We start from the raw sequence: 11,902 nt of genomic DNA, 5'->3' as shown, positions 1-11,902 counted from the left end.
GGCGCCGGGAAGAAGGTGGGGTGGGCGCAGCGCCAAGAAGAAGGTGGGGGCGAGCACGGCGCCGGGAAGAAGGTGGGGGCGGGGCGGCGCAGGGAAGAAGGTGGGGGCGGGGCGGGGCCGGGAAGAAGATGGGGGGCGGGCACGGCGCCGGGATCCAGCCGGGGAGAAGGTGAGAGCGGGGTGTCGCCGGGATCCGGACTGGGGGGCTGGCCATCGCCGGGATCCAGCCGGAGACAAGGGATGCCGGAGTGGGTTGGCTGGAGTTATTTTTCCTTCGGGCACCACCGGTTCGGATAGTATAGATCGGCCCCTTATAGGGCTCAAGGGTAACAGAATATTATTCTGTTACTAGTAATAAAATAGCTCTGTCCTATATATGTGTGGAGGGACGCCCCTAGCACACCCACACAATTGCCAAGTCGTGTGAGGTGCCCCCCTCCATCGATTACACCCCGGTCATATTTTTATAGTGCTTAGGTGAAGTCTTGAGAGGATCACTTCACCGTCACCGTCACCATGCCGTCGTGCTGACGGAACTCGTCTACTACCTCGGCGTCTTGCTGGATCAAGAAGGCGAGGAAAGTCACCGAGCTGAACGTATGCAGAACTCAGAGATGTCGTACATACTGTACTTGATCGGTCGGAGCTAGAAGAAGTTCGACTACATCAACCGCGTTGTCAAACACTTCTGCTTACGGTCTACGAGGGTACATAGACACACTCTCCCCCTTGTTGCTATGCATCTCCTAGATAGACCTTGCATGAGCATGGTAATTTTTTGAAATTGCATGCTATGTTCCCCAACAGTGGTATCGGAGCCAGGTCTATGCGTAGATGATATGCACGAGTAGAACACAAAGAGTTGTGGGCGGTGATAGTCATACTGCTTACCATCAACGTCTTATTTTGATTCGGCGGTATTGTGGGATGAAGCGGCCCGGACCAACCTTACATGTCCACACACATGAGACCGGTTTCACCAACAGACTTGCAACTAGTTTTGCATAAGGTGGCTGGCGGGTGTCTGTTTCTCCTACTTTAGTTGAATCGAATTTGACTACGGTCGGTCCTTGAAGAAGGTTAAAACAACAAACTTGACAAAACTCCGTTGTGGTTTTGATGCGTAGGCTAGAACGGTTCTTGCTAGAAGCCCATAGCAGCCAGTAAAACTTGCAACAACAAAGTAGAGGATGTCTAACTTGTTTTTGCAGGGAATGTTATGATTTGATATGGTGAAGACATGATGTGATATACGTTATTGTATGAGATGATCATGTTTTGTAATCTGTTGACAACCGGCAGGAGCCTTATGGTTGTCTCTTTATTGTATGAAATGCAAACGTCATGTAATTGCTTTACTTTATCGCTATGAGTTAGCAATAGTCGCAGAAGCAATAGTTGGCGAGACGACCATGATGCAACGATGGAGATCAAGGTGTCGAGCCGGTGACGATGGAGATCATGACGATGCTTTGGAGATGGAGATCAAAAGCACAATATGATGATGGCCATATCATGTCACATATTTTTTATTGCATGTGATGTTTATCCTTTATGCATCTTATTTTGCTTAGAACGGCGGTAGCATTATAAGATGATCCCTTCACTGAATTTCAAGGTAAAAGAGTTCTCCCTAAGTATGCACTGTTGCTATAGTTCGTCGTGTTGAGACACCACGTGATGATCGGGTGTGATATATTCTACGTTCACATACAATGGGTGTAAGCCAGATTTACACACGCGGAATACTTGGATTAAACTTGACGAGCCTAGCATGTACAGACATGGCATCGGAACATTGGAGATCGAAAGATCGAACGTGAATCATATAGTAGACATGATCAACATAGAGATGTTCACCATTGATGACTAGCCCATCTCACATGATGATCGGACATGGGTTAGTTGATTTGGATCAGGTTACACTTAGATGACTTGACGGATATCAGTTTAAGTGGGAGTTCTTAAGTAATTTGATTAATTTAACTTTGATTTATCATGAACTTAGTCTTAGAAAATATTTGCAAATTATGTTGTAGATCAATAGCTCGCGTTGTAGCTCCCCTATGTTTTTTGATATGTTCCTAGAGAAAACTAAGTTTAAAGATGATAGTAGCAATAATGCGGACTAGGTCTGTGATCTGAGAATTATCCTCATTGCTGCATAGAAGAATTATGTCCTTAATGCACCGCTAGGTGACAGACCTGTTGCAGAAGCAGATGCAGACATTATGAATGTTTGGCAAGCTTGATATGATGACTACTTTATAGTTTAGTGCACCATACTTTACGGCTTAGAACCGGAACTTCAAAAATGTTTTGAACGCCACAAAGCATATGAGATGTTCCAAGACCTGAAATTGGTATTTCAGACTCATGCCCATGTCGAGAGGTATGAGACCTCTGACAAGTACTTGGCCTAAAAGATGGAGGAAAATAGCTCAGCTAGTGAGCATGTGCTCAGAATGTCTGGGTACTAAAATCGCTTGAATCAAGTGGGAGTTAATCTTCCAGATAAGTTAGTGATTACCAGAGTTCTCTAGTCACCATCACCAAGCTATTAGAACTTCATGATGAACTATAATATGCAAGGGATGACAAAAGCGATTCATGTGCTTTTCGCGATGCTAGAATCGGCGAAGGTAGAAAACAAGAAAAAGCATCAAGTGTTGATGGTTAACAAGACCACTAGTTTCAAGAAAATAGGAAAGGGAAAGAAAGGGAACTTCAAGAAGAATGACAAGCAAGTCGTCACTCCCATGAAGAAGCCCAAAGCTGGACCTAAGCCTGAAACTGAGTGCTTCTACTACAAATGGAACGGTCACTAGAAGCGGAATTGCCCCAAATACTTGGCAGATAAGAAGGATGGAAAAGTAAACAAAGGTATATTTTATATACATGTTATTGATGTGTACCTTACTAGTATTCATAGTAGCTCCTGTGTATTTGATACTGTTCAGTTGCTAAGATTAGTAACTCAAAACAAGAGTTGCAGAATAAACATAGACTAGTTAAGGGCGAGGTGATGATTTGTGTTGGAAATGATTCCATGGTTGATACGATCACCATCACACACTCCCTCTACTTTCGGGATTAGTGTTGAACCTAAATAAATGTTATTTGGTGTTTGCGTTGAGCATGAATATGACTGGATCATGTTCATTGCAATACGATAATTCATTTAATTCAGAGAATAACTGTTATTATGTTTACATGAATAAAACCTTCTATGGTCATACACCCAACGTGAATGGTTTATTGAATCTCGATCGTGGTGATACAAATATTCATAATATTGATGCCAAAAGATGCAAAGTTGATAATCATAGTGCAACATACTTGTGGCACTGCCGTTAAGGCATATTGGTGTAAAGCGCATGAAGAAATTCCATATGGATGGACTTTTGGAATTACTTGATTATGAATCATTTGATACTTCCAAACCATGCCTCATTGGCAAGATGAGTAAAACTTCGTTCTTTGGAACAATGGAGCGAGCTAATAACTTATTGGAAATAAAACATACCGATGTATGCGGTCTGATGAGTATTGAGGCATGCGTCAGGTATCATTATTTTCTGACCTTCACGGATGGTTTGACCAGATATGGGTATATCTACTTAATGAAACACAAGTCTGAAACATTTGAAAAGTTCAAAAAAATTCAGAATGAAGTGGAGAATCATCGTAACAAGAAAATAAAGTTTCCAGGATCTGATCATGGAGGCAAATATTTGACTTACGAGTTTGGCCTTCATCCAGAACATGTGGAATAGTTTCACAACTCATGCCGCCTGGAACACCACAATGTAATGGTGTGTCCGAACGTCGTAATCGTACTTTATTAGATATGGTGCGATCTATGATGTTTCTTACCGATTTACCACTATCATTTTGGGGTTATGCATTAGAGACAGCTGCATTCACGTTAAATAGGGCACCGTCTAAATCCATTGAGACGACACCTTATGAACTGTGGTTTGGCAAGAAACCAAAGCTGTTGTTTCTTAAAGTTCGGGGTTGCGACACTTTCATCAAAAGGCTTCAGCCTGATAAGCTTGAACACAAATCGGAAAAAGTGCATCTTCATAGGATACCCAAAGGAAACAAATGGGTACACCTTTTACACAGATCCAAAGGCAAGATCTTTGTTGCCAAGAATGGAACATTTCTAGAGAAGGAGTTTCTCTCGAAGGAAGTGAGTGAGAGGAAAGTAGAACTTGATGAGGTAATTGTACCTTCTCTTGAACACATCAGAGAAATCCGTTCCCGTGATGCCTAAACCGACTAGAGAGGAAGCTAATGATGATGATCATGAAACTTCGGATCAAATTACTAATGGACTTCATAGGTCAACAAGAGCATGTTCCGCACCAGAGTGGTATGGTAATCATGTCCTGGAGGTCATGTTATTAGACCATGGCGAACCTGTGAACTATGAAGAAGCTGTGATAAGCCCAGATTCCGACAGATGGCTTGAGGCCATGAAATCTGAGATAGGATCTATGTATAAGAACAAAGTGTGGACTTTGGTGGACTTGCCCGATGATCGGCAATCCATAGAGAATAAATGGATCTTTAAGAAGAAGACTGCTGCTACCTCTTGAGCTTGGGTTGGTTTTTCCCTTGAAGAGGAAAGGGTGATGCAGCAAAGTAGAGTAAGTATTTCCCTCAGTTTGAGAACCAAGGTATCAATCTACTAGGAGACAACTCACAAGTCACCGAATACCTGCACAGACAGTCAACAACTTGCACCCAACGCGATAAAGGGGTTGTCAATCCCTTCATGGTTACTTGCAAAAGTGAGATCTGATATATATAGATAAACGGTAAAGTAATTTTTGGTTTATAGATCGGAAAGTAAAAGATTGCAAAATAGTAGATCGGAAACTAGTATGATGTAAAAGAGAATTTATATGATGGAAAAGAGACCCGGGGGCCATAGGTTTCACTAGTGGCTTCCCTCAAGATAGCAAAAGATACGGTGGGTGAACAAATTACTGCCGAGCAATTGATAGAAGGGCACATAATTATGATGATATCTAAGGCAATGATCATGAACATAGGCATCACGTTAGTGTCAAGTAGACTGAAATGATTTTGCATCTACTACTATTACTCCACACATCGACCACTACCAGCATGCATCTAGAGTATTAAGTTCATAAAGAACGGAGTAACGCATTAAGAAAGATGACATGATGTAGAGGGATAAACTCATGCAATATGATATAAACCCCATCTTTTTATCCTCGATGGCAACAATACAATACGTGCCTTGCTGCCCCTGCTGTCACTGGGAAAGGACACCGCAAGATTGGACCCAAAGCTAAGCACTTCTCCCATTGCAAGAAAGATCAATCTAGTAGGCCAAACCAAACTGATAATTCGAAGAGACTTGCAAAGATAACTTAATCACACATAAAAGAATTCAGAGGAGATTCAAATATTTCTCATAGATAAACTTGATCATTCCCACAATTCATTGGATCTCGACAAACACACCGTAAAAAGAGTTACATCGAATAGATATCCAAGAAGATCAAGGAGAACATGGTATTGAGATCCAAAAAGAGAGAAGAAGCCATCTAGATAATAACTATGGACCCGAAGGTCTGTGGTAAACTACTCACAACTCATCGGAAGGGCTATGGTGTTGATGTCGAAGCCCTCCGTGGTTGATTCCCCCTCCGGCGGAGCACCGACGAAGGCTCCAAGATGGGATCTCGAGGATACAGAAGGTTGCGGCAGTGGAATTAGGTTTTCGTGGCTTGTTCTTATGTTCTCGGGGTATGTTGGTATATATAGGAGGAAGAAATAGGTCGGTGGACGCCCGAGGGGCCCAAGAGATAGGGGGCGTGCCCAGTAGGGGGGAGGCACCCTCCACCTTCGTGGCCGCCTAGGCTGCTTCTTGACTTGCACTCCAAGTCCTCTGGGTCACGTTCGTTCCAAAAATCACGCTCCCAAAGGTTTCATCCCGTTTGGACTCCGTTTGATATTCCATAAAAGGGCCTCCCGATGCCGAATCTAAAAGATTTCTAGAAGCAAAATTCAATCCGGCATAATTTTTTTGTATAATCATCCACAAATTCAAACCATGTGTAGGGCAATTACGTATCATCAATTTCATCCTCTCCCAAGATTGTGTAACATGCTCATGATCAAGTTGCTTAAAATTCATAATATTGTTCCTAAGGGAGATGATCTTAGCGGGAGGAAAATACATAGAGATGAAAGCATCTTTACACTTATTCCACGAATCAATACTATTTTTAGGCAAAGATGAAGACCAAGTTTTAGCACGATCTCTAAGCGAAAACGGAAATAGCTTCAATTTAGCAATATCATTATCCACATCTTTCTTCTTTTGATATCACACAAATCAACAAAATTGTTTAGATGGGATACGACATCTTCACTAGGAAGGCCAGAAAATTGATCTTTAATAACAAGATTTAGCAAAGCGACATTAATTTCACAAGATTCAACATTAGTGGTGGGAGCAATCGAAGTGCTAATAAAATCAATGCTGTTGGTATTGGAAAAGTCACACAATTTGGTATTATCTTGAGCCATCGTGACAAAGCAAACAATCCAACACACAAGCACACAAGAAGCAAGCGAAAAAGACGAATGGAAGAGGGTCGAAGAAAAGGCAAAGGTTTTCGAAAATCGTTTTAGAGGTGGGGGAAAGGAAAATGAGAGGCGAATGACGAATAATGTAATTGAAGAGAGAAGAGTTTATGATGGGTACTTGGTATGGCTTGACTTGACGTAGATCTCCCCGGCAATGACGCCAAAAATCCGCAAGTTGACAAGATATCAAATCTTGACTTGACTTCGCATAAACCTACCCGGCAATGGCACCTGAAATTTGCAAGTTGATGGGAGATCAAATCTTGACTTGAGTTGGTGTAAACCTCCCCGACAACGACGCCAGAAATTCTTCCTGCTACCTCTTGAGCTTGCGTTATTTTTTCCCTTGAAGAGGAAAGGGTGATGCAGCAAAGTAGAATAAGTATTTCCCTCAGTTTGAGAACCAAGGTATCAATCCAGTAGGAGACAACGCACAAGTCACCGAATACCTACACAAACAATCAACAACTTGCACCCAATGCGATAAATGGGTTGTGAATACCTTGACGGTTACTTGCAAAATTGAGATCTGATAGAGATAGATAAACGGTAAAGTAAATATTTTTCGTATTTTTGGTTTATAGATCGGAAAGTAAAAGATTGAAAAATAGTAGATCGAAAACTAATATGATGTAAAAGAGAACTTATATGATGGAAAAGAGACCCGGGGGCTATAGGTTTTACTAGTGGCTTCTCTAAAGATACAAATAATATGGTGGGTGAACAAATTACTATCGAGCAATTGATAGAAGAGCGCATAATTATGATGATTTCTAAGGCAATTATCATGAACATAGGCATCACGTCCGTGTCAAGTAGACCGAAACGATCCTCTACATCTACTACTATTACTCCATACATCGACCGCTATCCAGCATGCATCTAGAGTATTAAGTTCATAAAGAATAGAGTAACGCATTAAGGAAGATCACATGATGTAGAGGAATTAACTCAAGCAATATGATGAAAACCCCATCTTTTTATCCTCGATGGCAACAATAGAATACGTGCCTTGCTGCCCCTACTATCACTGGGAAAGGACACCGCAATATTGAACCCAAAGCTAAGCACTTCTCCCATTGCAAGAAAAACCAATCTAGTAGGCCAAACTAAACCGATAATTCAAAGAGACTTGCAAAGATATCAAATCATGCATATAAGAATTCAGAGAAGAATCAAATAATATTCATAGATAATCTGATCATAAATCCACAATTCATCGGATCTCGGCAAACACACCGCAAAAGAATATTATGTAGAATAGATCTCCAAGAACATCAAGGAGAACATGGTATTGAGAATAAAAGAGAGAGAAGAAGCCATCTAGCTACTAGCTATGGACCCGTAGGTCTGTGGTAAACTACTCATGCTTCAGCGAAGAGGTAATAGTGTTGATGTAGAAGCCCTCCATGATCGAATCCCCCTCCGGCAGGACATCGGAAATGGTCCCCAGATGGGATCTCGCGGGTACAGAAGGTTGCAGCGGTGGAAAAGTGGTTTCGTGGCTCCCCTGGATGTTTTCAGGGTATAAGAGTATATATAGGCGAAGAAACTAGGTCAGGAGACCCATGTGGGGCCCATGAGGCAGGGGGAACGCCCTACCCCCCTGGGCGCGCCCTCCACCCTTGTGGCCGCCTCGTTGCGTCTCCGACTTCATCTCCAAGTCTCGTGGTTTTCTTCTGGTCCAAGAAAGATCATCGTGAAAGTTTCATTCTGTTTGGACTCTGTTTGGTATTACTTTTCTGCGAAACTCTAAAAGAGGTAAAAAATCAGAAACTAGCACTGGGCTCTAGGTTAATAGGTTAGTCCCAAAAATAATATAAAATAGCATATTAATGCATATAAAACATCCAAAGCAGATAATATAATAGCATGGAACGATAAAAAATTATAGATACGTTGGAGACGTATCAAGCATCCCCAAGCTTAATTCCTGCTCATCCTCGAGTAGGTAAATGATAAAAACAGAATTTTTGATGTGGAATGCTACCTAACATATTTGTCCATGTAATTTTCTTTATTGTGGCATGAATGTTCATATCCGCAAGATTCAAAACAAAAGTTTAATATTGACATAAAAATAATAATATTTCAGGCATACTAACAAAGCAATCATGTCTTTTCAAAATAACATGGCCAAAGAAAGCTATCCCTACAAAATCATATAGTCTGGCTATGCTCTATCTTCATCACACAAAATATTTAAATCATGCACAACCCCGATGACAAGCCAAGAAATTGTTTCATACTTTTGATGTTCTCAATCTTTTTTCAATATTCACGCAATACATGAGCGTCAGCCATGGATATAGCACTAAGGTGGAATAGAATATGGTGGTCGTGGAGAAGACAAAAAAGGAGAAGATAGTCTCACATCAACTAGGCGTATCAACGGGCTATGGAGATGCCCATCAATAGATATCAATGTGAGTGAGTGTCACGCCCAATATGCGACCCTATCCAAAAGGAACGCGAAGGTCCCACCAAGGATAGACCCGCATATTGAAACGCTTTTGCAAGGTGGATATCATTACATCAACATTACATTATAGATGGGGATACATACATAAGGCATACAATGCCACACGAATACAACATCACAATACATAAGATCAACATCCAACTACGGATGAAAGACAAACAGAAACTCAAACGACATCCACCCTGCTAGCCCAGGCTGCCGACCTGGAACCTATCCCCTGATCGAAGAAGCAGAAGAAGAACTCAACGCAAGCAAGCATCGCTCTCGCGTCATGATCATCGCATAACCTGTACCTGCAACTGTTGTTGTAGTAATCTGTGAGCCACGAGGACTCAGCAATCCCATTACCATGGGTATCAAGACTAGCAAAGCTTAATGGGAAAGCAAGGGGTAAAGTGGTGAGGTTGCAGCAGCGACTAAGCATATATGGTGGCTAACATACGCAAATAAGAGCAAGAAGAGAGCAAGCGGAATGGTCGTCAACTAGTAATGACCAAGAAGTGATCCTGAACTCCTACTTACGTCAAAACATAACCCAAAGACCGTGTTCATTTCCCGGACTCTGCCGAAAAGAGACCATCACGGCTACACACGCGGTTGATGCGTTTTAATTCGGATCTGGTGTCAAGTTATCTACAACCGGACATTAACAAATTCCCATCTGCCAATAACCGTAGGCACGGCTTTCGAAAGATTACACCCTGCAGGGGTGTCCCAACTTAGCCCATGACAAGCTCTCGCGATCAACGAAGGAATAGACCTTCTCCCAGGAAGACCCGATCAGACTCGGAATCCCGGTTTACAAGACATTTCGACAATGGTAAAACAAGACCAGCAAAGCCACCCGATGCGCCGACAATCCCGATAGGAGCTGCACATATCTCGTTCTCAGGGCAACACCGGATAAGTCAAGCTACGAGTAAAACCAGCCCTCGAGTTGCCCCGAGGTGGCCCCGCAGGCTGCTCAGTTCGGACCAACACTTAGACAAGCACTGGCCCGGGGGGGCTAAAATAAAGATGACCCTTGGGTTAATTACTCCCAAGGGAAATATAGGTGGTGGTGAGGCAAATGGTAAAACCAAGGTTGGGCCTTGCTGGAGGAGTTTTATTCAAAGCGAACTGTCAAGGGGGTCCCATAAATCACCCGACCGCGTAAGGAACGCAAAATCCGGGAACATAACACCGGTATGACGGAAACTAGGGCGGCAAGAGTGGAACAAAACACCAGGCATAAGGCCGAGCCTTCCACCCTTTACCAAATATATAGATGCATTAATTAAATAAGAGATATTGTGATATCCCAACCAAAATCATGTCCACCATGGAGAAATCTTCAACTTCACCTACAACTAACAACGCTATAAGAGGGGCTGAGCAAAGCGGTAACATAGCCAAACAACGGTTTGCATAGGAAAGGTGTCAAAGGTTAGAGGTTCATGGCAACATGGGATGGCTCAACAAACAGATGATAGGTAGCGCAGCAAAGCGATAGAACGAAGCAACTAGCATAGCAATGATAGTAGTGAGATCCAGGGTAGCGGTCATCTTGCCTGAAATCCCGCAAGGAAGAAGAACGAGTCCATGAAGAAGACGAATGGATGAAACCGAACCAAGCGTAGACGAACGAATCCTCACGATCGCAACATTACCGGAACTAAGAAGCAACACCGGAAAGAAACAAACAACAAGGTAAACACACAAGCATAATCATGGCATGATGCACAATCAAGTATGATGCATGTCCGGTTTAAAGAGGCATGGCATGGCAAACTGCAACACACAATACTACAAATTAAGTGGAGCTCAATATGCAACGAGTTGCATATTGACAAAACACCACATGCAATTATTTAGTTTGATCTCGGTTATGTACCCAACAATATTAAATGTTATTAGCATGGCAAGGGGGTGAAACATAATGAAACTACCTATCTAGGCAAGTTTAAATGAGGCCGGAAACAACAAACAACAATTCCGGAAAATCCCCATATGCAAATTATGGATTTGGTACTGTTCTGCCCTAAACACAACTTTATGTTTGTTAAACAGGAAAATAAAGTGGACCATGTTAAACTAGGCATTTTTCCACCCCATTTACATATAAAGTTTAATTAATTCCGAGCTACGGTTATTTAGTTATGAAATAAATCATTTTAGCATGGCATTATGCAAAATAAACACAAACAGCATGTTAAACATTTTAACATGGGATGAAAATGGCCTATTATTAATCTACACAATTTTCTGAGCATTTTACATGTATAAATTATTTTAATCCGATGCACAGTTTGAGAGATATTAAATGCATGAAGTGCAAGGACTTTTCTGTAAATCTTTAATTCCCTGGAATAAACCTAAATTCGCAGAATCTGAAAAAAAATATGAACGGGCCGAATCTGGTGCACTGCGGGCTGAACATGAGGGGCTGTGGGGAGCTCACCCATGGGCCGTGGCCCGGTCGGAGGAGGCTGGAGGCAGGCCAGGGAGGAGGGCTGGGCCGCGGTGCTGCTGGGCCGGAAGCGGGGCCCACACACACACGCGGTTGATGCGAGCGGGTGAGGCGTCGTGCTCCCCGTTCCTGAGCAGGGACGAGGCAGGGTGGCGGCGGCAGATGGCGCCGGCGGCGAGCAGGCAAGGACGGGGCGGCGCGGGGCGGTTCCGGGGGAACGGGGAGATCCGGGCCTGGGGACCCCGGATCCGGCGAGACTTGAGGACAAGGAGGCCGGCGACGAGGTTCCTGGCGGCGGCGGCAGGGTTCCTGCAAGGGGAGAGAGAGATCTGAGA

This window comes from Triticum dicoccoides, chromosome 7B (genome assembly GCF_002162155.2).
Source record: "Triticum dicoccoides isolate Atlit2015 ecotype Zavitan chromosome 7B, WEW_v2.0, whole genome shotgun sequence".
Taxonomy (NCBI): Eukaryota; Viridiplantae; Streptophyta; class Magnoliopsida; order Poales; family Poaceae; genus Triticum; species Triticum dicoccoides.
The sequence above is the reverse complement of the archived record's forward strand: the minus strand, read 5'-3'. Positions refer to the sequence as shown.